The following is a 27,703-nucleotide window of genomic DNA, read 5'->3' as shown; positions in this document are numbered from 1 at the left end:
ACCCCCTCTGCCGCCATTCTGATGGCTGGGATCCCGGTGTTAGTATACTGACCTCCGGGATCCCGGCCACTAAGATTCCATCCTCAACCCTCTATTTTGCTTGGACATTGGAAGGTTTATATTTTGCCTCTTGTTTAGGTAGAGGCTTATCCTACAATAATGTACCACGCGTGACACACATTGGTGCCTATATCCCACTGATACTCCTGTATTATACAATTATTCCACATATAGTTACCATAACTGACCACGTGAGACATTATTTGGGAGGGGGGGGGGGGGGGGGCGATAGCAACCCTGACAGGAAAGCGGGACTATCTCCACCTCGCTTGTCCTATAGCATTTCACTCTAGGCCCTGATAGAAGTGATCACCGGAGACAAAGCGCACCATGAAATTGCTGACACGTAAATAACGCCTGGAAGGTGTCAGGACCTATGAGCTGGGAAAGTCTTCCAGACTGTACGATACTGTAAGCCGAGTTACTGTGCAAGTCTTCAGTCCCCACATCCTGCCCACCGGGGAATGGAACTATTTTTACTTTGTCAAACTCTGTTTAGCGTTTTCATGTTCCTCCCCACCCCCCTCTATATTTCTGCCTGTACTCATTCACTTTATACATGAAAATGTGCATACAACGTGTTTGCTGATTAAGGTGATTCAGCACGTGTTCCTGCCAGTATATTCCAACGTCTGGTCTGTGCTGTCTCCACGAATAAAATCATGGAAAACCGTCCACTTCTTAAACTTTTTTTTTTTTTAGTCTGGTGTATGTATGTATATATATATATATATATATATATATATAAATATATACATACATATTATGTATATATATATACATATCTCTCTCTCTCTCTCTCTCTCTCTATATATATATATATATATACGGTATATACATATATATAATGTACACATTCTAATCACATAATGTTGTCACTTATGTAATTTTATATCATGATCTTTGCAGCTTCCTAGATATATATTATCATGATGTATCAGTAAATCTATTTATCTGTCTATCTATATTTGTTTTACACTAATCAGCTTTTAACACAAGGAGACTTTGGTATCTATGAGCTCCGCAGACTGATTTATATAATAATCCCCCCACCCCACCCCACCCAAAAAAAAAAGGTAATTCTTAAATTCTTGACCTTCAAAACCTGCTTCTCCCCTACCTCTGTGTGAACAGGTACAGGCCCCCATAAAGTTCAGTCAGGCCGATGCACGTATAATAGTTTCTCTCTCTCTCTCTTCTTCCGGTCCCCACCCCCTTTTTTTTTTCTCCTTCAAATTTACCAATGAAGTTAAAAGTATATATTTTTGGATTACAGCAAAGAGAATTCAATTGGTGGAGAGGGATGGCGAGAGATGACGCAACGGGACACTTGGCCGGGTAGAAATGCTGATGTATGCCAAAGCAGACGTACCAAGAAGTACTGTTGCTATGATAGAATTAGCTGGTAGAAGCCTGATCCCCCCCCCACACACACACACACACACACACACACACACACCCCGCGCCTGCCCGCCCCCCCCCCTACCACCACCACCGCTCCCCCCCCCCCCCCCCCACCTCTCTCTCTCACTGCTTTTTTGGCTTGTACCATCGAGACTGCAAGCAACTCGCTGTAAGAAGTAAATGAAGACTCCAGCGGATGTTTTCATTACAATGAATAGGGGGGGGGAGAAAAAATGGGGATACAGGTTAGTGAGTGCGTTAAGAGAAAAGGCATTTTTATAGCGAAAGTTGGGTGGGGGGGGGGGGGGGAGCTATTAAGGCTAAACTCAGGAGGTGCCGTTTGGAAGCCACTTGCCTCGTATTGTGATAATCATAAGACAGCAGTAGATTAGAAATTGCTAAATATTAACAGACCAATTATAATTTTTTTGGGTTTTTGTTTTGAGATAGAAAAAAAAAATACCCCCACCTTGGTTTTTTTGAGTCAGTTTTCCCCTCTGCGTTTCATAGCGGCTAAGACTTTGCTTTAACTCCTCGAAGCAAAAAATAATAATAAAAAAAATAAAAGACAAAAATAAAACAGAGAAAAGAAAGAAGAAACAAAAAACACGGGGAAAAGCTTGCGGGATTTTTTTTTTTTGTCTTGCTTCTTCGGCCGAGAGAGAGAGAGAGACAGAAAGAAAAAAAAAAAGTTTGTTCTGCTGAACTTAGTCAAGCAGTCTTTGGAACCGATGCCAAAAGAGGCAGGATGTTCCCCTTACAATAGCCGTACAGTGATCTGCCACAAATGGAAAAAGCCAAATGTTGGTCTTTAGGAAAAAAGAAAAAAAAATGAATATTATACAACCTCTACCTCTCTTACTCCGTCCGTCCATCTCTGGGAAAGTGCAAAATTTCTGGGGCATGCAGCGTATTTTTGGTTTGCAGACCCCTTCCAGCAGCAAAGGGTTAAGAAACAGGTTTTTATTTTTTAATATCTGGCGGAGCGGAGGCTGTTGCAGCCGTATTCTAAGAGGGGGGGGGGGGGCACTTTTTTTTATAATGTTATCTCACTGGCTTTTTGCAAAGACATGGGGAAGGGACGTTTATTAGAGACAAAGCAAAAAAAACGCACTGGGTAACTAGCAACGTGACATTTGGCAAGGATTCTGCAGCTTGCTTGAGGTTATGCAGGGGGAGGGAGAGCAGGCGAGGCTGCAGCATTACACGTTCGGCAGTGGAGAGAAGAGAGAAAATGGAGGACAGACATTTCTTCCTCCTCCTGGACGTGGTGGATCTTCTGCAGAATCCTCCGGCATTTCTCCTCTTTCTTTGGTGTCTGATTATTTTTCTCCCCCCCACCCTTCCTGTAAGCGCACTCAATCAAACTGCAATCATGCCAGCTGGGGTTTTACTCTATTTTTCCAGCCCAGCAGTTGAGCTGTGTCGCCCAAGTGCTTATCAGCCTTTGACTCTCTGCCAAGATCGTAGCTAGAAAAAGGGCCTAGCGGCTTCGGCTCAGTTTTTGCAGATGGTTTTAAAGTGAAGGCAGGGGAGTTGCCGGTGGGGAGGGGGTGGGGGTGGGACAGGGTACCCACTCAAACAGAAATTAAATAGGGAGGGGAGAGCATGCCCAAAGGAATATTGGGGTGTATGACTCCCGCTATGTGCCAGTGGCACATACAAATTGTCATTGTGTGTGTGTGTGTGTGTGTGTGTGTGTGTGTGTGTGTGTGTATAAGTGTATATATATATATACACACACACACACATATATATATATATTTATACACACACAAACACATCAATATAGTATATATATATATATACATACATACATACACACACACGCGCGCGCACACACATCTATCTATAAACACACACACACACACACACACACACACACACACACACACATCATCTATCTATTTACCTATCTATCTATCTATATATCTATCTATCTAAAGACTTCCCACATGCATGCATACATACACACACACACACACACACACACACACACACCTATCTATAAAAACAAACACACACACACCATCTATCTATCTATCTATCTATCTATCTAAAGACTTCCTACATACATACATACATACATACATACATACATACATACATACACACGTATATACACACACACACACACACACACACACACACACACACACCTATCTATTAAAACAAACACACACACACACCATCTATCTATCTATCTATCTATCTATCTATCTATCTATCTATCTATCTATCTATCCATAAAACTTTACACATACATACATACATACATACATACATACATTCACACATTCACACACACACACACACACACACACACACACACACCACACACACACACACACATCTCTATCTCTCTCCCTCTCTCTCTCTCTCTCTCTCTCTCTCTCTCTCTCTATATAATATATATATATATATATATACTGTATATATAAAATGTAATATGTATTATAATCATGGCATTCCCACATGTATATATTCATAGAATGCTTTCTACTTATAACTGATGTACTGCTGACATGCTACGTCCTCTTCCCTTGCCTTATATAGTGGCCTGTGCACCACCTATATAAAACAAAGGCCAGGCTGGCATGAGAGAAAACCCCTGGCATTAGTGTATTTCAGTGCGATTATGCCTGGTGGTAAGTGCGTGGGCTGTATAACAGGGAAGGAGGTCATATATATAAATTATGGATGCCCTGCATAGCGAATGACAGGTAAATGTTCTGTTTGTGGCCTAGTATATTATTAGGGGTCACGGGGTAAAAGAAGAAACCAAGCATTCCCTATTTTTGGGTGATCTTTCTGGACACTCGGATGGGTAAATGCCGCCTTTTCACGTCCTGCCTCTCACCCACAGGGCATAGAACCTGTCTCGCACCCTTTCAGTGATATTCAGGTGGGACTGCTGAAACATTCCAAATGCGATATGACATTGCCAAATTCACGTTGGCATTAATGTGTTGCTCAGGCATGCGCGCTGGGCCGTTGGAGATCGTTGTCATGTGATTTTTCCTTTTGCTACGATAAAAAAAATAATAAATAAAAAAACAACAACCACCCGCACACTCTAATTGGCTGTATGAGACTGAAATGTCAAATCAGACGCTACAGTAGGGCAGGGAGTGTACGGCTTCTGGCTACATCCGTGCACCGTGTGTTTCTCTGAGGGTACGTGTGTGTGTGTGTGTGTGTGTGTGTGTGTGTGTGTGTGTGTGTGTGTGTGTACAGGCAGCTTGCTCACGCAGGGCTGTGCCTCTGTTTCATCATCAGCACTAACCCATCTCTTTCGCTAGCTCAGGTCCTCCTCCTCTTTATGAAGCAGACTGCTCTAGTCACTTGCAAGGGGGAGATGGGTGTCTGCAAATAGCTACTGCTGCTGGTTGCATTCCTGCTGCATGGGCCTCCCCTTCACATGGCTGGTGCCAGGGCACAACTTTTTCTGTTGCAGCAAATAGGATCATTTTCCTCCCAGCTTTTCATTTAACCCTCTGCTTTTTCTTTTTCTTTTTTTTTTCCCTTCTGTGGACTATTTCCCCCCCCCCCCTATGGTTATTTACAGCTATACCTCTTCCCCCTTCAGCTGCAGAGATTTAGCCTCCAAGACCTTCATGTACCCACTGTTTACTGTACAACCGAAATAGTTTTTAATTTTGTTTATTTCTTTCTTTTTCTTCTCTTTCCTCTTTGGTATAACAATAAGCCGGACCATGCCAATTCGCCGTCTTAAAGGACTACGGCATCCCCCCTCCCCCGCTCTTCTTTCTTTACGAATCGTGACGCACTTCGTCCATCGACCAAACATAACGCCCTTTTTTTTTTTACTCCAGCCGCGAACCGACGCCGCCTAACTAAAAAAGGATGGATAGTTCTATTTCCTCTTTTAATCTGACAGTGGCTACAAAGGGAATACTGCTTTTTTTTTCTTCAATCTTTCCTCCTTTTTTTTTTATTCTTTTTTTTTTATTCCGGTGTGCGTAGTAATGCACTGCCTGGGACAGGTGCCAGCTTAAAGACAAAAGACATAAAAATGGGCGGCAAAGAGGGGAAAAACGGCAGTAAACGGCAAAAATAATTGCAATTGTATTATCCTGTATCGCAAAAATAAGAAAAGGAACAAAAACCGTACGCTGAATCCCCATGTTGGCATGGCATGGATGAAACCACCGTCAAGGTGCCTTGTTAGAAAGGGGGGGGGGGATCTGCAATTTGGGATATTTTTATATTTCACGTCTCTGCAAATGTTCGAAGAAGCGTGAGTCTGTATGAAGGGGGTGGGGGCCTATTTAATTTTTTTTTTGTATGTCGTTTGCTGAATAATTCATATTTAAGAAGTAGGACTATTAGCATGCTCCAGATATACTGTTTGTCTGTTTGCTAACATTCTTCATTCAAGACTTGTTAACTGCCAGACGAGCTTAACACGCTTCTTGCTCTGCCTCCCTGCCTCTCCGTCTTTCTGATGTCTTTTATGCCAGCCCTCAAAGCCTTCTGTCGTTGCTGGGTGCTAGTAGCCAAGGGGTAGTGGTGGCAGGGGGAACGCACACTGCCGAGGATCTCATGCTAGCTGCTAGGTAAGGACCGCCTTCTGTCTCTTACAGGCCCTGCAAGCACTTTGCAGAAACTGAGCTTTTAAAGTCTGCTCTTGTCTGCTTTCCACAGGAGGCTGCAAGGTGAACACATTTGGGCTGGTGTGCCCTCCTCCTCCTCCTCCGTCCGATGCTCCAGGAGGCTTCCCACCTTCACATGGGTAAGGCTCTCTATCCCTTCCCGAAGCTTTATTCCACAATTATTAGGATTTATTTATTGTCTGTCTATTGCAACTTTAACATAGAGAAGAAAGTTATACTCTATTGCAGGGCTGAAAAGGTCTGATTTTTTTTTGTCTCTCATTTGTTTCATTTTCAACCCAAAGGGTTTTGGCTTTGTTCGACCAAAAGGTTTTTAGAAGACTTCGTTAAATTATATTGTCTCAAAAAAAAAAAAAAATTGGCATTCAGTTTAATTGCCTCTAAAACAGACTGCTATCTCTAAGATGTAAGATACTTTCATTTTCACAGAACCCTAAGAGAAATTCCACGTTGTGTGCATTTTAACATGTTTTTCTTTTCTTTTTCTTTTACGTATTTTTTCATGTAAGAGTATTAGAGGTTTCTTTTTCTTGTGGGCTGCTGATATTCTGCTGTGATTTTTTTTTCTTCTTCTTTCATTTATTGCAAGCTTTTTTTTTTTTCCATTACCATCTGTATGCTTGTGGTCGGCACGTTGGAATCATGTCACTGAATGAATCGCAGAGCAACTTCTTATTGTGTGGAGGGCATTCCTGCCTTGCTTGGGTTTAACCTGCTAATTTTGGAATAATTATGTGTTTTGTTTCAAGGTTTAGTATAATTTGAAAGGTTAATAGTTCTTCGTGTTATCTCAGTGTGGACATTTGTTATGCTGTATTTTACGTTTTCTTTGTGAATCTTGGAAAAAACATACACACGCATACAAATATATATATATATATATATATATATATATATATATATATATACACTTTTTTTCCTCCAGTAATGGGTAATAGTGTATTTGTGTACGTTGAGAGGACATTGAAGAAGTGCGCAAGTGATCGTATACGTGTATTGAGAGTATATATATACTTTTTTTCCTCCAGTAATGGGTAATAGTGTATTTGTGTACGTTGAGAGGACATTGAAGAAGTGTGCAAGTGATCGTATACGTGTATTGAGAGTATATACATATATATATATATATATATATATTCGATATATCAACTGCGGTCCATAGCTTGTCCATTTTAATGTTATACGTAATGAAAGACAGACTATACACTTTAATGTGATATTTCCATGTATTGTGGCATGCTACTAGTCAATTATTTGCAAACTCATTTTAAACGCACTAACGTGTGAAACAAGTATTGCCTTAACTTGTTATTAAGTCTTGTTGTTATTATTATCGGGATATGTTTGTTTCCTTTTTTTTTTTAATCAAATTTAATTGCTATTCCCAGGACATGTTACTAACATAGCATCTTCTACAGACATTTCAGTAAATAAATATAGATACAGACAGTACAGATACCTATACGGTTAATATGTAGTTGTATCTTTTATATTCATATTAGTGTCCAGTAAACCATTTTGGTACACACACACACACACACACACACACACACACACACACACACACACACACACATATATATATATATATATATATACATATACACACACATATGTATATGTGAGAAAGAGGCATACACACACACATACATATATATATATATAGACATGCACACATAAATATACACATGCAGTATATATATATATATATATATATGCATAGGCATACACACACATATATATATATATATATGCGTGTGTTTATATATAGCATAAACTTCACCAATTTCATGTAAAGCATATACTGTAAATTAATAAATGATTAATCATCATAGATTAGTATTATAACTAAGCATGATTGATCAAATATTGTTGATGCCTAGATTTTTATAATTATGATCAATACCTTAATTTCTGTACTTAAGAAGATGCGGTTTGACACAAAATGGCTTGTAAACACATCCCTTCTCCATGCCTGTGTAATACATACAAGCCTTCCTATATAGCTGCCTTAGAACGTGTGACAATCTGACTAAAGAATAAACTTGTTGCACAGACAAAAATAAATAAATTGTGATTTGCCTAACAGAGAAATACAGTATCTGAGAATTCTGATTTAGATATAGGGATATCTGATTGTGAATGGTACGGTAGATGATTTTCTGGGCCTGCTGCGGTGACGTTTCAATTTACTCCCAATACGGTAAAAGCCTCCAACAGTAGAGCCAACACTACGTACACTAAATTACGTCACGATTTTATGTTATTATTAATATGTCTTTAAATTAATTTTTCTATTTTTATTGACCAAAATTCCGAAAAGTCCTTTTGTCCTGCTGGCAATGAGAAGCCTTTCTTCTCATTTATTATAAATGAGTGAGGTACAAGAATGGCTGTAATTATCACTGGAAGACTTAACAGAGAAACTGAATGAAGAGAATTAGTTATGCAGTAAATTTCCATTCAAATGTGTTTTTTTTGCCATTAATTCTGAAAATCGTATAGATTAGCCAGGACAAGACCAAGATTCCCCCAGTCTCCCATATCTTCTCTTTGAGCTGTTTTTTGAATTTGATATTTTAGTTTGACTTTTTACATCATTTCCGTCCATGTTGCGCTTTTTTTAATGGCGCACATTAATTTATTAAACACTAGGCCGCAAAATCTATTTGTGAAGCTTGGAACCTTACGTCTTAAAAGGCACGGTACAGCGATTTGTAGTAAAATATCAGCAAACTCCATGTGCATTTTTTTTTGTATAATTTTCTTTTCAAAGGGTTTTAAATGGATAAGGCTTTTCAGTTAAATTAAAATATTCTAGTTACTTGCTACTTGATCATAAATATTAGCATTATATTTCATTCACTGGTGTATAATCACCATTGACTTTAGCGCTGTGTTGATGACTTTAATCTAAAATTATTTATAAAATAAATAAATCATAAAACAATGTAAAAACCAGGTGTTCCAATCTCAGACATAAGGAGTAACACACAAGAAAAAAACCAAATCACTATAGCAGATCTTGGTAACAGAATATTAATGAAATCATTTGAAAGACAGGTCACATGAAACCAGATTGGAGAGCGTCCAAATTTCTGCTGAATTGGGGAAGGTTTTCGGTTTTTATGTATTATTATTTTATTTATTTATTTTTATTATTATTTCATTTTATTCCAAAGAGCATACTGTTTGTATTCCCACTTTCGGACACTAATATTCTTGTACCCTTTTTTGTTCTCCCCAAATGCCACTATAATATATTGGTAATTTAATTGTGTACACCTTATGCTGCATTCAAAAAGATAAATCAACTATTTAGACACATAAAATATGCTATATGTTTGACTACTCTAAATTTGTACCCACTTGAGACAAAATGAGGGAAGACGGGATTTTATTGGGTGGGGAAATATACATTTTTTTTAGGGTTTATTTGTAGAAAGAATAATTCTAACTCATCCCCACAACACAATTTCTATCACCGCAAGTGACGTTGTCACCCACAGAATAAATAAATATTTATTTTTACTCACATATGGGAAATCCACAAGCACCTCTTCATGTTGAGTCATAGAATTTTTTTTTTTTTATATAGTTTATTAGTAGGCCATGAGACAGCCTAAAATATTTTAGCAACTTTTTTTTGTTAATTACAAGTTGAAGAAGTTTTTATATGGTCGTATGGTATCATGAGTACGATTTAAGATTTCTATATGATTATCAACTTTAGAAAGTAACGCATGGTTTGTACTAAAGAAAAAGGCCCTCTCTATCCTAAATGAGTAAAAGAAACAAATGGTCAGTGTAATCTTCATACACAGTGTGCTTTTCTGTTTAACAAACATGGCAATAACGTATATATATATATATATATATATATATATACCCTCCATAGATCTATATTACTTGGTGGAGCACCTGAGTGGCTGGAGTGGTTTACATGAGTGCCGGCAGACTGTCGATAGGTGTATATATATAGAGAGAGAGAGAGAGAGAGAGAAATATATATATATATATATATATAAAATATAGCCACAAATATTATAGTACACACACACACACACACACACACACACACACACACACACACACACACACACACACACACATATATGTTAATGCTGTAACTCCCATATGGAATTCAGGCAGCAGTCTTTGGTTTTTATCCTGGTTATATTACAACATGTCACCAACGTTTCAGGTCAACCAGCCCTTTCTTCAGGATTGTGTGTGTGGCCCTGCAAGCTCTTTGGATCAGTATAACAGGGCCTTACGTTAGATGTCACATACACCGCATCCAGAATCAGACACTTAACCCTTAATTGTATGATTAAACACATGACTCAGATTTTTGTTTCTTGCATGAAATTTTAATGTGTCTGAAACCTATACTCCCCTTTTCTCCTCTTCTTTACCAGACTGATATTTGTCAGATTGTATTGATTTATATGCCCCGCGTAAATGACGTCTTCCATTTGATCAGTGACACGTTGCACTAACGTTGGGGCAGCGGCTTTCAAAAAATAGCCGAGTGCGCATAATAATGAAGATTTTAATAATGATAAAAATTAAAACAAGACTGGCCATTTTTAGTGACTTAAAGTGGATTGCATTATGTCAACTGAGGATTGACCATGTTTAATTGAATCAAATAGGTTATTTCCAAATCGCATTGCTTGTGTGCAAAGACGGGCGTCCTGTAGAGAAATATTATTCAGGAACACCAATGAGTAAATCCATGTGACTATAATTCACTTTCCTTCTTTTAACTCTGACTACATGTACACCCCTGGAGATATATGAGCCGCATTTGGTCTTAAACTACCTAGGTGTACAATATACTGTACAGAGGAATGTTACTGTCTGCCTTATAAAGTGTAGATCATTTACTGGTGCAGTGGTCAGTTCTTGGTATATTGCAGGCTATAACCGCCTCGCCGTCGCCTGCCTTCCTTATATGGTGCGTGACTAAACAGCTAAGATTATTATAATTATATATATTATATTGTTATACTATATTATAATGATTATATTATATCTTATTATTGTTATGCTGCTTTGAATCCAGCCATTTCCTCACGACCTTGAGCTAAGGTCGTCTCTGCATGGACCTTCCTAAAAAACTGCATGCTCCTTTCGTCAAGCGCTGACTGTGCTGCGCAAACTGAGCCCATGGAGAATGCATCGTTAATTAATGATTGCAGCTCGATGCACCTATAAACAACTTATCTCACACACAACGGCTTTGAGTCAGTCAGCGTCGCTGTGCCCGGCATTTGGTAGCTATGCTCTGCCGTCTGCCCAGGAAAGCCTGCCTGCTAACACAGACACCAGGTACAAAATGAAAGGGTGTATCGATATATACAGTGCAAAGAAGGGGAATAGAGAAACTGTCGGATGAACCGAATGAAAGGCTCGTACCTGGCACACCCAGAGGAGCTGGCAGAGGTGGCACAATCTCAGAACGCTGTCTTGCAGCATGTGCTGTGCCGCCATTGTACAGTTTACCCACTGCAGCTATCGCCCCTGCATCATGCCACTGGTTATTTAGCGTCAGACTCGTTTGTTTATCTCCTCTCCTCACATTTTAACATGCTAATGTTTTATTCACAGACACAATTATCGGGAATCGTATTTAGTGTACCGCACATGGGATTTACCGTCGTTACTCAGAAAAGGCTTTGCCGCCCTGTACACAGTGCTGCTGACAGGAAGTGGTGTGGTAATGGGGGAATGGCGCCAAGCAGACACAAGTCCATATAGAAAATAGCATATTGAATTAAACATAGGTCTTATCAATTAAATATAAGGTCATTGGTGACAGCTGAGTCACGGGAAAAGCCTGGGTGGGCATAATGGCTGCGGAATAGCCCCCTTTGTGCATAAAGATGATTTTCTTTTATCTCCATTCTTGTCAGTTGTAATTTCTGTCAGAAAATACATAGCAGAACCTCACTGTAGAATCTATGTTAAATCCTGTACCCCGGCTGGTGAACTAAAGACAATGGCTATTTTGATTTACCGGGATTTTATTTTGAATTGGCACCAAATATCGTAGTTGAGGGCTCGGTGGAATATTTAAATATGTCTACAAAATCTTTGCCCATATACCGTACCATTTCTGTGGTGGCGGGCTCATTGTTATAATCCTCCTGTGAGCTGAATTTGTAAAGGAAATAAGGTTTTGGTCAAACAGTACAAATTATATAATAATGCCCCAGCTAAACCATTGAACATTGACTAGGCTAAAAGTGATGATGAAATAATAGGCATCACATTCATTGTCCCTTCCATTTGATGACGCAGTTGGGTCCCACCAGTAGGTCCACAGAAGAATTAGGCACTTTTTGGGGGCATTTACATGTTAGCAAATAGGCATATATGTATGAATGAAAATAAATACCCCCTAATCTTCACTTCAAATGTACTTAATTCCACCTCATTTCATGACTTGCAAAAACCACTAGCTGTTTCCATTTAGCAAACTCCTTGTAGGAGGCACGCTTGTCTCTGCTTCGTCCTATCTAGGCCTTTGAATGTTAGATGGCCACCTAACACAGCCCCTGTAAAGCAAAAATTTCCTAACACTGATTTATTATCATTATATTTTATTCATGTGGCGCCACCAAGTGTCCATAGCGCCGTAGATGGAGAAATACAATAGAATAAACCAACAAACAATATAATACGAGATATAAAAAACAGATCAAACAGATATTACAGGGGCAAATATCGAAGGGTAAATATACCACAAAATGAGATACAGTTATTTACAGGAGCACTTCCTGGGAAGGGAGGACCAAAGGGAATACAGTCACTGACTGTAAGTAGAGTTGTACTTGAGAAAAGGACAAATGAGGGTGAGAACTGAGAGGCTGGAGGGCCCTGCCTGTGATAGTTTACAATGTAAAGAATCTTTCGGCCAGGAATAAGGCTGGGAAAAAATCCCAGTGCTTGTAGGGAAGGAGGCATGTTCCCGAAAAGCTGATACTACCCCGACTTGTGAGGAGGCAATGAAGAGCGATTGGGGAGGTGGAGTCTAGACCAAACACCCATCCTGTGCCTATGGGTTGGTTTCCATCAGGCAACAATAAAAACTTTCTTGGGGCCTGAGGGGGGAAACTTCCATAGTCTGCAAAGAGGGACTGTTTAAGGGAAGAAAAGAATTTAATTGGAAATAATTATGAGAATATATATATATATATATATATATATATATATAAAAAAAATCCCCTTTTTTTACGTGTGGCATCTTTTGAGTTTCCAGGTTCAGGTTCCACTTTATCTTTCACCAAAATGTTTATACTCTTTGTGAGTATGAACTAAAATAGGAAATTAAATTGTTGCAAAAGTAGACTTAAAAGGCTGGAAGGGCTTAGAAACAATATAAACACTGTACAACTCAAAACAGAATGTACCTAACAAGCAAAAAAATAAAAAAAAGAAGAAAAAAGAAAGAAAAAAAGAAATGAAACTCAGTAACAAAGTTAAGTTTTTGTTACAAATACTTTCCAGCACAAAGAGAGCAGAATTCTGTTTTATTTGATGCATGCCTCTACACGGGCCACCCAATGATATATAGTAGCAATCACAGATCAAGGCAAAACACACCTAGATGTGATGAGGGCCTTATTAACATCTTGTTCGGGTTCTTGGAAAGTCACAAAAATTCTGCAGTCAGCAAAAAGAAAAAGAAAAAAAAATGTCCCGGGGTATATTACATGGATCATGTTCTTCCACGTGCTCACAAACATTTCCAGAAACCTGATGAATTTCGCAGAACTCTTGCCGAGTATATAATTGCGTGCAAATGGAACACAACCCTCTGTGCCCTTACTGGGGTGTGAGGTGTTAATATGGGATAACGAACAGACATCCCCATCAACTTATTTTACTACTCTATATATTGTATATTTCTCTATTCCTGAATGCTAAGCTAAACTATTTATGAAGCTGGTGTAATAATGTAGATTTTCTGCAACTGCAAGAAAAATATTGTATCGCCCCCCCCAATTTAGTTGAAGAATTCCCAGTTCCCCGGCGATACTAACTGGAGGCGACTCGCGTGGCCGGTGGAGGGAAAATCTGAGCATGTGTTATTTTCAGGCTCCCACTAGGGATGGCCCACAGTGGATTAACTATCAGTGGTCACTATCGATGATTGGTGGTTAACATCGATGGCATAAAACCATCGATGATCATTGGGCAGTACGGATGGGTTCAATTTACACCATGGCCCTAACTGTGGAGTTTGTATGTTTTTCCTGTACTTGCGTGGGTTTCCTCTGGGTACTCCGGTTTTCTCCCACAAAACAAAAATATACTGGTGGGTTAATTGGATCCCAACAAAAATTAACCCTGAATGTAAATGTGTGCCCATGTGGTAGGGAATATAGATTGTAAACTCCACTGGGCCAAATATTCTGTGTAAAGAGGTGCGTAATATGTGTGCGCTATATAAATAACTTGTATTAATAATCCCTACTCTATTACTCACTGGGCCAATCAGAGGTGGAGGGCGGGGCTTTGCAGGTCACGTCAGGGGGCAGTGCTAGGCTTCCAGTCCCAGTGCCAAGGAGAAATTGGGAAAAAAAATTATTGGAGGGACTCTGAGCCATCGCCATGGCGGAGAACCACTGGATCTTATTCAACCTGCTTCCAGTGGGAAAATACTGGTGACATTGGGGGTAATTCAGACCTGATCGCTCGCTAGCAGTTTTTTGCAGTGCTGCGATCAAATAGTCGCTGCCCACGAAGGAGTGTATTTTCGCTTTGCAAGTGTGCGATCGCATATGCAGCCGAGCGGTACAAAAAGATCTTTTGCAGTTTCTGAGTAGCTCTGGACTTACTCAGCCGCTGCGATCACTTCAGCCTGTCCGGTCCCGGAATTGACATCAGACACCCGCCCTGCAAACGCCTGGTCACACCTGCGTTTTTCCAACCACTCCCAGAAAACGGTCAGTTGCCACCCACAAATGCCTTCTTCCTGTCAATCTCCTTACGATCGGTTGTGCGAATGACTTCTTCATAAAACCCATCGCACAGCAATGATCTGCTTTGTACCCGTGCAACGTGCCTGCGCATTGCGGTGCATACGTATGCGCAGTTCTGACTTGATCGCAGCACAGTGAAAAAACCTTGCTGCGATCAGGTCTGAATGACCGCCATTGTACGCCCATTGTACACCCAACGTGTTTTGTGTTGGACTTTTGTCTGTAATCATTGACCCCCCCTTGGGATTGTGCACATAATTGTGCATGTAGCATCTAAAAGATTCTGCCACACCATCACAGACACCAGCAGGGGCCAGCGTAAGTGGGTATGGGGTCTCTGAGATAGCAGTAGCTGCCTTCCCTGTTTATATGCTTTTCTAGCATTAAAGCCAATAGTGAAAGCATGATTTTAATGCCATATGAAGCTTCTGACACCAAAAATAAATGAGGTGCCAGTGACAAATTAAAATGACCCTTTTTGGGATGCTCTGGCCATAACGCACATCGTTTTACTGGGACTGGTCACCTACTGAAACAGTTCTGCTGGACATCTCCCCAAGTTCATCCCAATGACACATGTTATGGTCAAAGCGGCACCACTGACTTTGGATGAGAATAGTGCAGGACCCCCCCTTACGGTTCTCGCCCCAGGCTACGGTTCAAACAGCCACATTATAATGTACCGCTGTCAGGGTGTATATTGTATCCTGTGCCAGATGGGTTCTGGATAGCAGGTGTACTGGGAGGTGTTGAAAAATAACTGGAGGTATACAGGTCGCCCACTGGGGGCTGAGGAAAACTGATGCTAGAGCCCAGTATATGTAGCCTGCCTATGTAATGTGTGAAATGAGATGCAGTCGGGATCCCGGCCTCCAGGAGACCGACGCCGGAATCCCGATAGCCGGTGAAATCCTACGCACGGAATACCGACAAACGCTCGGGATTCACACTCAGTTGGTGGGTCCACGCCACCAACCGAATGGGAATAAAACCTGTGGGGAGAGAAGCTGGCCACCGGGCCGGATGCGTGGTGAGTGCACTCGCTGCCGGGATTCCAGCAGACGGTATGACGCAGTCGGTATAGTTACAGCCGGCAACCCGTCTGCCGAGATATCATGTGTATCCCATGTAATTCACTGAAAGAAAAAAATTATTATGGAGTTAATAACCCTAACAGATGTAGAGGAGAACGCAGCACGGCTACCTTAGGAGTAATATGAGTTGCCCAATGTATGCTGCAGGACTGCGGCCTGTAATTTATCTGCCAACTTAGAGACAGGAGGTGAGGTTTGTGGTTGTGCACATTAGTGGGTGCGTCACTATTGTATTTGTTTTCTTGCTAAAAAAAAAATCTGTACATATTGTACAGTGTCTGTATGTCCTCTTATTAGCATGCAGTATGTGCTCTAGCTCTTCACATAACATCCAGCAGTGCCCTACAACATAGCTTTCAACAGTGCACCATTAGATAATACCCAGCAGTACCTACATATAACATCCAGCAGTACATCACATAACACCCAGCAATACTATAACATAACACATAGCAGTGCAAAATCACATAACATCCAGCAGGGGTGGTATTCATGTGACCGCCGGTCAGCTGACCGACAGTCACATGACCTCCTCCACCAGCCCGACGGGTCACTGTCCCGATGGTCGTTAAAATGTGTTTTAACGGATTCCTCAATATCTCTTAGGCCCAATAAGATATCATCTTGGTTTTGGCTTATAGTACGAAGGTTTCCCATACAAATACTTAAAAACTTAATTCATGATTTTGTTATAATCAGCCCTAAAGGGTGCAAATAGGGGGTGAATTATAGAACCCTTTGTATCTTGTGTGTTTGTTGAGTTAGAACATTTTTTTTTTTTTTTTTTTTGCACATAGGTGCATTTTTTAAAATCTTTACAAAGTGTTTTAAGTTTTTTTTGTAAATGTCACCCTTTTAGGGTGGGAAAAAAAGGGGGTAATCATGAAAAGGAGTAACAGGTTAAATAGTGTTATCTCCTACGTGGACATTGAGATCTCCAAGCCAAAGTTCAACATTTCTAATTTCATGAATATCGGTCCATAAATGAGGAGAATACGTCAAGTTAAACTTTGGAGTGCAGCAAACAGTAAATATGGAAGGTCTACCCGGGTGAAACCGGGCACATCAGCTAGTACTATATATACTGTACAGCACATAGGACCTTGGGGGATATTCAGACCTGATCACTCGCTACCAGTTTTTTGCAGCGCTGCGATCAGATAGTCGCTGCCTACAGGGGAGTGTATTTTAGCTGTGCAAGTGTGCGATCGCATTTGCATTTGCAGCCGAGCCTGACGCTTGGACACGCCTGCGTTTTTCCAAACACTCCCAGAAAACGGTCAGTTGCCACCCACAAACGCCTTCTTCCTGTCAATCTCCTTGCAATCGGCTGTGCGAATGGATTCTTCGTAAAACCCATCACACAGCAACAATCCGCTTTGTACCCGTGCGACGTGTCTGCGCATTGCGGTGCATACACATGCGCAGTTCTGACCTGATCGCAGCGCAGCGGGAAAAAACTAGCGTGCGATCAGGTCTGAATGACCCCCCTAATTCCGAGGCGGACAGAGTCACAGCCACTATTGCGGTTTTACGGTGATGTAGCGGCTAAGCCACCACGTGACCCTGCCAATGTGCACACAAAAGTGCACCATCTATCGGACACTGGCTGCATCATCGGACAGTAGAGCAACCCTATAGTTGCTCAGAATGTCTGTCAGACCATGGTCACCGGTCCACCTCTGCATCATTCCCATATGCACCTGTGTGACATTAGTTATGGAGAAATGTGCGCATTACACCGCAAGGTTTGTAGAGAAGATCTCTTCCATTGTGTTACTATGGGGGGCCATAACGACATTTATACATTCCCCTAGCAATCTCATTGTTTGCAGGAGTAGCCTAGTGTTAGGGCAGGGGTAGGCAAACCTTCAGCTGCAGTGGAACTACAAATCCCAGCATGCCATGCCACAGTTTTAACATGCCCTCACAGCAAAACTGTGCAGAGCATGCTGGGATGTGTAGTTACATAGCAGCTGGAGTGCCAACAGGGTTGCCTACCCCTGTGATAGTGGGTACTGACGTGATTGGTGTTGTCATTAACAAGATGGCATGCGCCATGGACCCTTAGCGACTTAGAGGCAGATTTATTAAGCCTGGTGAAGTGATAAAGTGGAAGGTGATGAAGCACCAGCCAATCAGCTCCAAACTTACATGTCACAGGCTGGGTTTCAAAAATGACAGTTAAGAGCTGATTGGCTGGTGCGTTATCACCTACCTCTTTATCACTTCACCCAGGCTTGATAAATCTGCCCCTGTGCTCGCAGTGAGGATTTATTTGCAAAGTGACAGTTGGAAGTGGAACGCGTTTGAGGGAGTGCCGGCAAAAAGTCAGGCGTGCCGAGACCATTTATAGTCTTAGCCTGTGTCTGCGATCCAGTAAGCAGTAACAGTCCGATTCAGGCCCACTACTTACCACTATTCTTGTGAATGTGGACTCTGTAGTTTCACCTGTGTGGTCTTTTATTGCTGTATTTCTTCCATAACCCATTTCGATATTAAGCTCTTTTTTTATTACTAATCTCTTCTGTTCTTTTTTTCTTCCAATCGCCCTTGTTATTACCAGTGCATACTATTTGTATTTTGTAACTTTGCAAGGCGCTGCGCACACCACGTGGCGCCATTGAAATAAACGGATACCTACATTGCGGCCTCTCTGTGAGTAGTAATGCTGAACACAGCGCAGTACTCGTCGCTCCCTCTGTGAGAATCAAAAGCTTAGCATGTTGTCCGTAGTGCCCTACTTTTCCGTGGTGATCGCACAGCTTCCCTGTCTCTCTGTACATTGGTGTACTTTAAGCACATTGGGGGGGATTCAAATGTTTGAAAAGTCAGTTGGGAGTCTGTTTTTTCCTATCTAATAGACCGACACCCAACCGACTTTTCAAACATTTGAATTCCCTCCATAGAGTTACAGGCCCATCTACTGTACCCTGTACATTACATGTCCGCTACAGGATATTTATATTCCTTATGTTTCTGTTGCCCCATTTATTCGCTGTCAACTAAGAGAACCATTGTTTTTGCCTCTGCAGAATAATCACATTATTGCTTCCCATAATGCTTCAGCCACTCTTATTCCTGTGTGATAGGGTTGTGGCCACAAATAAATTATATGCCAGATTGCAGGAGAATGGGAGAGCCCTAATCCTTAGTTGCTTATTTCACGTACATTGATAATTAATAATTCATTTAACATTATGGGGTCTATTTGATTAGGTGAGCATTGGATTCCCGGGAGGTGTAACGTCCCATGTATGTATGGAGTGTAATGCGATTGTATCATCATCTCTGGAGGTCAGGATCTGTTGGGCAGATTACAGTGTTTAATATGTAGTATTATCGTGAGGACATACCTAGTCCTGGGTATAGCAGAACTGTATTATGGTCATGTCCAGTGGTCAGGTCATGTTGCGGTGTAGTGTTCTATGTCTGTATAGGGTGTAATAGATGTATTATGGTCATGTCCAGTGGTCAGGTCATGTTGGGGGTGTAGTGTCCTATGTCTGTATAGGGTGTAATAGATGTATTATGGTCATATCCAGTGGTCAGGTCATGTTGGGGGTGTAGTGTCCTATGTCTGTATAGGGTGTAGTAGATGTATTATGGTCATGTCCAGTGGTCAGGTCATGTTGGGGGTGTAGTGTCCTATGTCTGTATAGGGTATAATAGATGTATTATGGTCATGGCCAGTGGTCAGGTCATGTTGGGGGTGTAGTGTCCTATGTCTGTATAGAGTGTAATAGATGTATTATGGTCATGTCCAGTGGTCAGGTCATGTTGGGGGTGTAGTGTCCTATGTCTGTATAGGGTGTAATAGATGTATTATGGTCATATCCAGTGGTCAGGTCATGTTGGGGGTGTAGTGTCCTATGTCTGTATAGGGTGTAGTAGATGTAGTATGGTCATGTCCAGTGGTCAGGTCATGTTGGGGTGTAGTGTCCTATGTCTGTATAGGGTGTAATAGATGTATTATGGGCATGTCCAGCGGTCAGGTCATGTTGGGGGTGTAGTGTCCTATGTCTGTATAGGGTGTAATAGATGTATTATGGTCATATCCAGTGGTCAGGTCATGTTGGGGGTGTAGTGTCCTATGTCTGTATAGGGTGTAGTAGATGTAGTATGGTCATGTCCAGTGGTCAGGTCATGTTGGGGGTGTAGTGTCCTGTGTCTCTATAGGGTGTAATAGATGTATTATGGGCATGTCCAGCGGTTAGGTCATGTTGGGGGTGTAGTGTCCTGTGTCTGTATAGGGTGTAATAGATGTATTATGGGCATATCCAGTGGTCAGGTCATGTTGGGGTGTAGTGTCCTGTGTCTGTATAGGGTGTAATAGATGTTTTATGGGCATGTCCAGTGGTCAGGTCATGTTGGGGTGTAGTGTCCTGTGTCTGTATAGGGTGTAATAGATGTATTATGGTCATGTCCAGTGGTCAGGTCATGTTGGTGGTGTAGTGTCCTGTGTCTGTATAGGGTGTAATAGATGTATTATAGTCATGGCCAGTGGTCAGGTCATGTTGGGGATGTAGTGTCCTATGTCTGTATAGGGTGTAATAGATGTATTATGGTCATGTCCAGTGGTCAGGTCATGTTGGGGGTGAAGTGTCCTGTGTCTGTATAGGGTGTAATAGATGTATTATGGTCATATCCAGTGGTCAGGTCATGTTGGGGGTGAAGTGTCCTATGTCTGTATAGGGTGTAATAGATGTATTATGGTCATGTCCAGTGGTCAGGTCATGTTGGGGGTGTAGTGTCCTGTGTCTGTATAGGGTGTAATAGATGTATTATGGGCATGTCCAGCGGTTAGGTCTTGGTGGGGGTGTAGTGTCCTGTGTCTGTATAGGGTGTAATAGATGTATTATGGGCATATCCAGTGGTCAGGTCATGTTGGGGGTGAAGTGTCCTATGTCGTATATGGTGTAATAGATGTATTATAGTCATGGCCAGTGGTCAGGTCATGTTGGGGTATAGTGTCCTGTTTCTGTATAGGTGTAATAGATGTATTATGGGCATATCCAGTGGTCAGGTCATGTTGGGGGTGTAGTGTCCTGTGTCTGTATAGGGTGTAATAGATGTATTATAGTCATGGCCAGTGGTCAGGTCAAGTTGGGGTGTAGTGTCCTGTGTCTGTATAGGGTGTAATAGATGTATTATGGGCATGTCCAGCGGTTAGGTCATGTTGGGGGTGTAGTGTCCTGTGTCTGTATAGGGTGTAATAGATGTATTATGGGCATATCCAGTGGTCAGGTCATGTTGGGGGTGAAGTGTCCTATGTCGTATATGGTGTAATAGATGTATTATAGTCATGGCCAGTGGTCAGGTCATGTTGGGGTATAGTGTCCTGTGTCTGTATAGGTGTAATAGATGTATTATGGGCATATCCAGTGGTCAGGTCATGTTGGGGGTAAAGTGTCCTATGTCGTATATGGTGTAATAGATGTATTATAGTCATGGCCAGTGGTCAGGTCATGTTGGGGTATAGTGTCCTGTGTCTGTATAGGTGTAATAGATGTATTATGGTCAGTGGTCAGGTCATGTTGGGGGTGTAGTGTCCTGTGTCTGTATAGGGTGTAATAGATGTATTATGGTCAGGGCCAGTGGTCAGGTCATGTTGGGGGTGTAGTGTCCTGTGTCTGTATAGGGTGTAATAGATGTTTTATGGGCATGTCCAGTGGTCAGGTCATGTTGGGGTGTAGTGTCCTGTGTCTGTATAGGGTGTAATAGATGTATTATGGTCAGGTCATGTTGGGGGTGTAGTGTCCTATGTCTGTATAGGGTTTAGTAGATGTATTATGGTCGATTCCAGTGGTCAGGTCATGTTGAGGGTGTAGTGTCCTGTGTCTGTATAGGCTGTAATAGAATTGTATTATGGCAGAGGTTCTCAAACGCAGTCTTCAAGGCATCCCAACAGTCCAGGTTTTAAGTATTTCCATGCTTTGCCACGTGACTTAATTAGCACCTCAGTAAATTTGATTTAACAATCTGTGCTGAGCCATGAATAAACCTAGAACCTGGACCATTGGGGTGCCGTGAGGGCCGCATTTGAGAATCTCTGGATTATGGTTATGGCCAGTGGTCAGGTCATGTTGGGGGTGTAGTGTCCTATGTCTTTATAGAATATAATAGAAGTGTATTATGATCATGTACAGTGACCAGGCCATATTGTCTTTATAGAGTGTTATATAACTATATTATGATGTATAGTTGTAAGGGACATGTTGGGAGGCAGCACTAGTGCTGGATTTACTAAGGACATTAGCAGCAGATCCTTAAAGTTTTGTAAGTTGTGAGGTTGGGCCTCCATAGCTTAGACTTGTTTCTCCAGCACATCCCACAGATGCTCGATCAGATTGAGATCTTGGGAATTTGGAGGCAAAGTTAGCACCTTGATCTCTTTGTCGTGTTCCTCAAACCATTCCTAAACAGTTTTTGCAGTGTGGCAGGGAGCATTATCCTGCTGAAAGAGGCCACTGCCATCAAGATATACCATTGCCATGTAGGGATGTACTTGGTCTGCAACAATGTTTAGGTAGGTGGAACATGTCAAGGTAGCATTCACATGAATGTCAGGACTCAAGGTTTCCCAGTAGAACATTGCCAGATGATCACACTGCCTCATCCAGCTTGCCTTCTTCCCATAGTCCATCCTGGTGTCATCTCTTCCCCAGGTAGACCACACACATGCAACCGGCCGTCCACATGATGTAAAAGAAAGCATCTTCTTCCATTGCCCATTGTAGGCACTTTCAACAGTGGACAGGGATCAGCATGGGCGATCTGACCGGTCTGCGGTTACTCAGCCCCATACGCAGCAAGCTACGTGCGATGCACTGTGTGTTTCGGACACCTTTCTTACATAGCATTACCTTTCTCAGCAATTTGTGCACTTCTGTGGGATAGGACCAGGCATGTAGATATAAAGATATATATATAGATGAAGCAACTAGTCATTGATGGGTCAGAAGAGACAACCTTGAGCTGAAAGGATCATTCTGGTTTAATGTGTTGGAAATCATAGGTGTGGTGACTACAACTAGATCTCTCTGAGTTTGCAAAAATGTTATTAGCATTCTAGATATTATCATCCAATTCTTCAAAGTCTATAGGATCAGTGGGCCTGATTCATGTTTAAAAGTAAAGCAAGAGAAGCAAGCAACCTCGTAGAACCATGCTGCACTGTAGAGGGAGTGGGGGGCAGATGTAACATGTGCAGAGAGAGTTAGATTTGGGTGGGGTGTGTTCAAACTGAAATCTAAATTGCAGTGTAAAAATAAAGCTGTCTAACATGTGTGGGCTACATGCAAAAGCAGACAGTATTTACCCTGGTCAGAAGCAATATAGATGTATTTGCTCCCCCTGCATGGCAGCATGGTTTGTTCCAGACACAAAGTTACTTGCTCTTTTTGCTTTACTTACAAACCTGAATCAGACCCTGTGTGTGGTGAGGTATTCGCATTTTGAGGCATCTTTAGAGTTTTTAGCATTGTATTGAAGTATGGAATAGTTATATGATTTCGATATACATCATAGACCAATGTGTTGCCGTAATAATATTTTATTATGTTGCATCCAAATTGGCGTAACGGGTAGGAACCAGCTGCTGTCCGCCCAGACCCAACGTGTCCAAGCTCATTACATGGTGTAACATGCAACAAAATAACTAATTGCACTCTTCTTCAGGGAGTTAATGAATATTACTGTAGTATTATGCTGGATTATAATGGCATCTTGTTTATTATTATTGAATGTCAATTCTATACGCATAGTAAGTGCTGTTCGTTATACATCATTAGGCTGAATCTGATCTATCTATATAAATGGATTAGAATTGCATTATCAATTATTTATTCTGTATTTGTATCCGCAGCTCTGCCTATTTATGGAGATGTTTCGTATGCAATTTATCTAGTCACCTGTAGAGCGGCGACAGTGTACATGACTATTCAATGTTAAATAAGCTGCTACTTTTATTGGTATATGTAACTCAGCGCCTGTTTAGTACTAATGGCTTTTTTTGGTTTTGCTATATCCTTAAAAATGTTTAAGAAAAATTACCTGATTTAAAAAAAAAAAAAAGTTATAATCTTTAAAATCTTTAAAAAACAATTATAAATGGGGTTATATTTATTAAAGTTCGATTTAATCAATTTATATCGATTTTAAATAGATGAAAATTAAATAAATCGATACTGAGTTTTAGGGGCTATAAAACACATGTACTAACAGATGGGTTTTCTTTTTAAATTAATTTTTAAATGTTTGTACGTGTGTGGGTTGTCCAATTACCCAGCATGTTCTTAGCCCCAGAAACACAACCTCATTTTAGATCGATAATTTTAATCTATGACAATCGACCTTTAGTAAATATACTCTTACATTTTATTTTATCATTAGCCTTCTTCTCATTGACTTTTATATACCTCACTGCATATGTCCCATGTTTTAGAAATTTGAAATCTTATCCAAGAGAATGGGGCATGGTCATGACGCACAGGGGCGAGACCATGTCAAAAGGGCCATATCACATCCCCTTGGAGGCGTGTCACATCCCCTTGGAGGCGTGTCACATCCCCTGGGAGGCATGTCACATGCCCTTGGAGGTGTGTCATGCACTTGGGTGCTTTCCCTGCTTTTCAGAATTTCTGGAACACCATCTGTCCCCTTCCATTGCCCTAAGAACACCCTTTCAAAATTGCATACACCAAGATCAGGTGCAAGCCACCCATTAGCGAGGCAGCAATTTAAATATTTTTTTTATTTTTTTTTAAATGACCCTTTACCCATTTGTAAATTGCTGCTCTCCTATCTCCTGTCCCTGTCCACTATTGCAGGTTATGGTAGGCCTCTATTAGTACAGTTTTTCTTTTCTTTCTTTTTCAATTTCTTGTTATATTTCTTTTTTTTTAGTTTGAAAACCATCATACTATATGTTTCATTCAGTAGGGGCAATGTTGCTATTCCTATATGCAGATAATTTGCACTGTATGCCCAGATAGAAGCCGCAGTGTAGTTTTATATGCCAGCTGGTGTAGTGATAACAGTGAAAGGGTTAATATACAATGCTGATTCCTGGATACAGTATGTCTTACAAGGTTATTTGACACCTTAAAATATGTGAGCAAAGCACACAAACCACAGTAGTAAAAACACACAGTGTGACTCCTATCCGCAAAACCCAGCTCTGCAAAGCCCCAAAACTGCACACTTTACATTAAACTAAGTGCACGCTCCGTGGATTAGGTTTCAGACAGCAAAGTGTGTTGTCCAATTACCCAGCACTAAAACTGGGGATTAGCCGGCTGGGCCACCTTTACAGCTGGGAGCCCAGGTTATTTAACCCCTTCTTGACCAGAGGCGTTCCCAACCTATATGACCAAGGCGATTTTTATTTAACGTTTAGACAGAAATAACATTATTTGTATTTACTTAATCCCAGCAAAATTAATGTTGTATTGCATGGGACACGAGGGCCTTAATTTCATATCAAAATGAAATCAGTATGTTTTTTACATTTTTTTAAAGTGTGTCATATCATCAAACCCGGGAATTTTCGGAGTTTGACAGCAGGAACCTGCCCCATCTTCAGACAGATAAATTAGCCAGGGCAGTTGCAAGGCTGGCTTTCCACTAGTGAAGGGAAAACATTATAGGGTAGCATGGTGACATAGTGGTTAGCATTGCTAATTTACACAAGTTCAGATCCCATTCTGTGTGGAGTTTGTACATTGTCACCACATTGGAGTGGGTTTCCTTCTGGATGTACTGGCTTCTTCCTACACTCCAAAAGCATACTGGTGGTACTTTACTTTCAATGTGGCAAAATTAACACTAGTGTACGCTTGTCTATTAGGCAGTCTAGACTGTAAACTCTAATGGTGCTGGGACTGATATGAATGACATATAATCTCTGTATAGTGCTTCTTACATTGGTTGGTCTATATTCACAAAGAATAGCAATAAAAGTAAAATATACAACATATGCATTCGAACAGGAAGCTGAGATTAACAAATAATATTGGGATCTATGTACTAACCCTTGGACGGAGATATAGTGGACGGAGATAAAGTACCAGCTAATCTGCGTCCAACTGCCATGTTACAGGTTGGGTTTGAAAAATGACAGGAGCTGATTGGCTGGTACTTTATCTTTCTACACTTTCTCTGTCTCCAAGGTTTAGTACATAGACACCATTGTTCATTAAGGGTCTGGACACAGAAGTGTTCTGTCTGTTGCTGTTGGTCTTTTCCAGTGTATTTTCCTCTTTATTTGTGCTTTCTTACTGTTTGCTTTGCTCTTCTTTCCGCTTCACTTAAGATTTGTCCTGGTATCCAGGTGAGATAAGTGCTGTAAGCGGCACTAGCAACACAAAAGACGCAAAGTTACTATTTGTGTGGAAAATTGACAAATATATTTGGCATTAATCCCCCGATGGCATGCACACGGCGACATCAACCTAACTGCTACACAAACCAACTAATCTCTTTTTAGATAATTTTCCTGTGAAGTGTTGTATGTTTAGAAGCTGTCAATACCACTTTCCCTTGTGTGTGACTGATGACCGAGCCACAGCTACAGAGAAGGCCAGAATCCCCCGCTATAGTTCCCAGGTCTAGACAGTGCAGCGAGCAGTGAGAGTGAGCTGGATTTGGTAGGATTGGGCTCCGTGCATTAGCTATAAGGCGGGTCCCAGCAGGGACTGATTATCCATTAGGCAACCTATGCTCCAGCCTAAAGGGCCCTACTTACTCTGCGATGTGCCGCCGAGGTGCCCGACGGCCGATACGGCCGACGAGCAACCCGGCGGCGGGGGGGCAGTGACGGGGGGAGTGAAGTTTCTTCACTCCCCCCGTCACCCGGCTGCATTGAAGTGCAGGCAAATATGGACGAGATCGTCCATATTGGCCTGCATGCACAGCCGACGGGAGATCAGCGATGAACGAGCGCGGGGCCGCGCATCGTTCATCGCTGGAGTCTCCACACTGAAAGATATGAACGAGTTCTCGTTCATTTATGAACGAGATCGTTCATATCTTTCAGAATATCGCCAAGTGTGTAGGGCCTATAAGGCCAGTGTACTTAAAATACCCCGGATTACTCCAATCTATTTTTAGGCATTTTATTTTTCTCAACATGGGAGGATAAAGGGGTCCCAGATCAGTATCATGGCCCCACGATGTCTTCATCAGGCACTGCCTTCTGAGGCGGGAAATAGCCAAGGTGCTGCAAACTTTGAGGGAATTTCGAAATGAAACAGATTAAAAACAATTGCAACCAAAAACTCCTCAGAAAATACACCAAGATTTTACGATTTCGGTGCATGTTACTTTAAGCCATTAAAGGTTTGGGGAGGCAGATGATAGAAAATCCTGGCAGAGCATTATGGTTCTTATCTCCAGCAAGCCAACGGCAGCTGGAGGACAGCACACCTGTGAAAACAAGGCACAAGGGCTAATGTGAATTGGCTTTCATGGGTCGGGCCTGGCGCTCTGCTGCTACTGCTGGTACAGCGAC

General features: G+C 41.4%; 1 long non-coding RNA gene across 1 annotated transcript in view; it reads left to right on the top strand.

Annotated features, from left to right (window-relative positions):
- Window positions 1-5,713: 5,713 nt before the first annotated feature.
- The window catches only part of LOC134935745 (uncharacterized), an 81,333-nt gene continuing 59,343 nt past the window's right edge, over window positions 5,714-27,703 (top strand). Inside the window, exons 1-2 of the long non-coding RNA XR_010180382.1 lie at window positions 5,714-6,044; window positions 6,133-6,220. This is a non-coding gene — a long non-coding RNA (uncharacterized LOC134935745). The remainder of the gene's footprint in view (window positions 6,045-6,132; window positions 6,221-27,703) is intronic.

Source organism: Pseudophryne corroboree, chromosome 6 (assembly GCF_028390025.1).
Source record: "Pseudophryne corroboree isolate aPseCor3 chromosome 6, aPseCor3.hap2, whole genome shotgun sequence".
NCBI lineage: Eukaryota > Metazoa > Chordata > Amphibia > Anura > Myobatrachidae > Pseudophryne > Pseudophryne corroboree.
This window is presented reverse-complemented; position numbering and strand designations above follow the sequence as displayed.